This window comes from Mytilus galloprovincialis, chromosome 10 (assembly GCF_965363235.1).
Source record: "Mytilus galloprovincialis chromosome 10, xbMytGall1.hap1.1, whole genome shotgun sequence".
NCBI lineage: Eukaryota > Metazoa > Mollusca > Bivalvia > Mytilida > Mytilidae > Mytilus > Mytilus galloprovincialis.
The window spans coordinates 35125657-35130759 of NC_134847.1; the positions used below are offsets into that span (position 1 = coordinate 35125657).

The 5103-nt window shown below is 30.6% G+C and overlaps 1 long non-coding RNA gene across 1 annotated transcript; it reads right to left on the minus strand.

Annotated features, from left to right (window-relative positions):
- Window positions 1-511: 511 nt before the first annotated feature.
- LOC143049611 (uncharacterized) lies at window positions 512-2747 on the minus strand. The gene is made up of 3 exons (XR_012970267.1): window positions 2580-2747; window positions 2358-2393; window positions 512-590 (listed from the first exon to the last, which is right to left on the minus strand). It is a non-coding gene; the product is annotated as an uncharacterized LOC143049611 (long non-coding RNA).
- Window positions 2748-5103: the final 2356 nt, after the last annotated feature.

Consider the following 5103-nt stretch of genomic DNA (forward strand, 5'->3'; position numbering starts at 1 on the left):
TGCTGTATGATAATCTAAGTTTCCTTATACATGTAATATCCAACGGACATATGTAATTTTATCAATTATATATAAAACACTTAGTGGAATACACATTTAACTTAATAGACGTTTGTGCAACCTAATCCTGACGATCACCTTTTTGTCAGATTTGACAACGAACAAGAATATATATGACGTCATAAAGTAATGTGCAAAAGACTCCATCAACATGTCGCGGAATTGTCAATTTATGAATTGAGAGTGATGATTATTAGAGAAATAGGTTTAACAAACTTGTGAAAATTGGATATGACTGGATATCAACTATTGTTATATAATTCAAACAGTAATAATGAAAATTGACCAAAATTCATTTATTGTTATGTTGAAATTAAATATCTGGAGTTGATATAAAGGGATATCCTATTCTGACTCGTTATGAAACATATGAATATATATCAAGATGCATGACTTATCAAATAAAGATAAGAGAGTTTCATAAATTGCGATGAACTTTTATTGCAATGATAAAAAGCCAAATTGTTAGGTTCGTTTCTTTGTCACTCGAGATCTGCTGGTCTCACTTTCAAATTGACCTCTTTTATATTCTGCAATTATAAAATTCTCTTTAATGAGCTATTATGAAAATAACAAGTGCATATAGATTAAAATCAATGAAAAAAAAGCATTTCTAAATATTAACTATGTAATTCCAAGAATAATCTTGATATAGCAGTCGGAGAATAAAGAATGATCAAATCTATGTGTTCTGTGTACAATGCAAATATGAAGTATTATGTTCCGGATTAAAAATGATATACATTTGAAACGTCAATGTCATATTTATGTTTTTTTTTCAGTATACATTTTTAAAGGTATTTACGAACTTAATAATTGGCACAATGTATCTACAAATAATCACGTCACATGTCAATGCCAAGTTCTCAATCATTCAGACTATACATGTATGTTTCTGACAGATATGAAAAAGGGTGTCATGTCAACATGTTAATGCCAAGCTTTTAAACCTTTCAGACTATAAATGTATGTGTTTGAGACATCTGGAAAAGGGTGTCATGTCAGATGTCAATGTCAAGCTCTAATCCATTCAAACTATTCATGCATTTGTCTTACAGATCCGGAAAAGGGTATCACTCACGTCAATTGATCATCTGAACTATTCACACTCTGCATGTATGTTTCTGACAGACCCGGAAAAGGGTTTCATGTCACATGACAATGTCAAGCTTTAAACCATTCAGACCTATACATGTATGTTTCTGACAGATCCGGAAATGAGTGTCATGTCACATGTCAAGCTTTAAACTATTGAGACTATACATGTATGTGTCTGAGAGATCTGGTAGTTCTGGAAAATGGTGTCACGTCGACACATGTCAATATCAATCTCTAATCAATTCAGACTATACATTTCCATTCTCAATTTTATACATGTTTGTGTCTGACAGATCTGCAAAAGGGTGACTTGTTACATGTCAAGGTCAAGTTCTAAACTATTTAAACTTTATGTAGAAGCACAAGGCAAAGGTGAAATAAAAAAAGTTAATTCATCCAAGAAATGAAAAAAAATAGGTGCCATGCTCTTCAACTTCGAACTTTATTTGACTCTTTTTTTTTTAACTTTTTTGGATTCGAGCGTCACTGATGAGTCTCTTGTAAACGAAACGTGCGTCTGGCGTATATACTAAAGTAAGTCCTGGTATCTATTTTGAGTTTATTTGCATATATATGCATTGTTTCCGAGCACCACTTTCAATCTGCAGAACAAAACGTTTTAGATAACTGTTGTGTGTTTACAATGTAAATATTTAACAAAACATGTAAAATGAGCCTTGAATTTTCAGCAGCTGTGATTGTTTTTCGTATGGTAGAAAATAGCTGATGTGTATTTACAATGTACATATATTTGCAAAAGCGTATATACAATAATCCAAGGATATTTAACAATTGAGATTGTGTAAATATTGAATGTAGTGTACTACTCAACACATAGTTCCAATAACAATAATCATAATAATTTAGTTAACAGTTCCCTCACAGAATATGTTGTAAATGTTTCATTATTAATATAACCATTGTAGCCTTTGATTGAGGGCAATACGATATTATATATATATATATATATATAATTACATAGACCAAGAGAGGCATTTCAACCTCGGACCCTCGGTCCTCATTCAATACGGTTCTCTTATGTCGATGTTATTTCGTATCATTCTCATACAAAGGCTATAATTATGTATGCTTCTTAGAAATTTCCTCCCTAAAAATACTCAAAACTATGAACTCAAACGCACAATTTCGTATCTGTGGTTAAATATTTACTTTAGTTTAATTGTTAAAATAAAACTTACATTAACAGGATCCAATGCATTCATTGAGTTGATTCCCTGCAATTAATACAAACTCTTCTTTATGTGTCAGTTTGATTTCCAATTTACTAAACACTTAATATCTTAATAGTTTTGTTGACCTATAACATAGCATTTAATTATTTGTCATACATGATACAGTTGTGAAAGTCGTTACTAGATTAAAAAAGTACAAACACATAACATAATAATGTATTGACTTACCAGTAGATCCATTTTCCCTGCACCATCTCACACAATCTCCCAAAGGTATATCTTTAATACAAATTCAAAAGAGGCATAAAAGGGTGAGATAGCATTAAAAATCATGTTTTAATAATGTATTTCAAAATATGTTTTGTAAAAGTATATAATTATTTTAAAAAAATACTGATGAAATAACAAAATAATCAAAATAACCAAAATAAATTATTTTTTATAAGGCGTGTTTTGTTGCAGTTGTTTCTGTTTAATATTTTCTGATAGATATATATCGGCCATTGCATCCTCATAAAAAATGCAATAATAGCCATACATTATTAAATAATTTGTATATAACGACATTCACAAGGATTTGAACAACGAAGAACGCTGACATTAAGTGTCATTGATATGGTCTTTTCTTTTCCTTCTGTAGATTTGATTTTTTCAAAATATTGGCTGATTTAAAATCCAAAGTAAATATGCATCGATCATTGATTGTGTTAGCAATATTTGTCAAAATGTTTTAAATTGTGTCTCTCAAACGGTCTGTGTCCAAACTGACACACGGCATTTTCAACTACGTCTTATATTGTGGTCTGACATTTATGTCGTCGTATTGTTGGTAAATGAAAGTGACCTATTCCAGATTATAAAAGCGTTGTCAAGTATGAATTTGCATTGCTTTACGACGTGTCACAGTATCTATACATCTATCATGCATCTTTTTGGTAATGTTTCTTTTTTGGGTTCTGTTTTATAAAGACGCTGGTATGAATACTGTACATGTATTTTCGTTGCATTTCACATTTGTTTTTCTTTTAAGTAAAGTCGCGTTAATTGTATTTTTTTGGTAGAAAAAGTATTATGTTAGTCCAAATTTTGACGTCGTCACAGCATCAATTTCAACTTGCCTTTAAAGACCATTATAATCATGATATTTATTTGTATTTACAAAAGTTGATCTCGTTTCATTTAACATGTATCGTTGTTTGAATTTTAAGACTATACATACGTCACAAAAGTACTATACTTTTAGTGGTGTGTTGTTTTTAAAGGAAAATTTGCATTGTTATTCTGCTGTTTACCTGTTGAATTGAACTATTAAACTATATATTTATTCGTTTCTCTGTCCCGAAAATTCGTTTATCTGTACTTTATTCATGTCACGTAGTGTTGTCATTTTATAGATTTATCTAAAATCGCCATATAAGCCGACATATGAGCGGTAGGTTTGGCTTGCCTTACAATTGGGCTCAACTTCCCCCCCCCCCCCGCCCTATATTTTGAAATGTCCTGTACAAAGTCAGGAATATTGCTATTGATAATTTTAGTCAAATAGTCCGTTTCAATGTATATTGGCGTATTTTGTTGTGGCACTTCAGTGTTTCTGTTATTCCGTTGTTTTCCCGTTACAATTTATGTGTTAATCTACGGCTTAGTTTGTAACACATATTTGTTTTCTCTCAACCAAGTTATGACTTTTGAACTACTGTTGACCTTATTTTGCATTAATTCGACCATTTAAATATGTACAGCTCACTAATATCGTCGAATAATAAAGTCGAATATAGACGAAACTTTAGTAATTGTACCAAACTATAAGCCACTTTCATTTGAAGTGCATTGAAATGACAATATGCACTTTTTTCTCTTTAACAGTGCATCTAGTCAAAAAGATTCCCACATCTTTTAGAGTGTACAAAACATTAACTTACTAAGACAGTCTCTATTGCATGCACCCCTGTCGGGTCCTGGAAAGTAAGCAATAGGTAAAATGCAGAATTAATTTTTTAAAATAGAAGTAATGTATTGTTGGCAATGTAAAAAAAAATGTTTTCATTGAATTGAAAATATATTTCAAACAATAAGTAAACAATCGAATTATATTGTTTAATTGAGAATTTGACAGTGTATACTTAAAACATACCCAATTCATTCCTGATCATCGTCACTTGTATTGGTTAAATGAAATCATGTGTCCTTTTCCTCAAAAATGCTAATATTTTCATCAAGCATTGCTGAAATATAATCCGTTCAACATTTGTTGGGGCAATGAAATTACTAAATAAATTTGATAGTAACTAATGTTTTAGGTACATATTCAATACAATAATTGGTTGATGAGGTCACTAATATTAGTGTATTTTAATATAGAATATATGCATGTGTATAATTACATGCGACATTTCAATGTGGAAAGTAAAATCACAAAAATACTGAACTCAGAGGAAAATCAATTCGAAAAGTCTATAATCACATGGCAAAATCTAATAACAAAACGCATCAAAAACGAATGGACTATAATCAAACTATAAGCCACTTTCATTTGAAGTGTATTGAAATGACAATATGCACTTTTTTCTCTCTAACAGTGCATCTAGTCAAAAAGATTCCCACATCTTTGAGAGTGTACAAAACATTAACTTACTAAGACAGTCTCTATTGCATGCACCCCTGTCGGGTCCTGGAAAGTAAACAATAGGTAAAATGCAGAATTAATTTTTTAAAATAGAAGTAATGTATTGTTGGCAATGTAAAAAAAAAA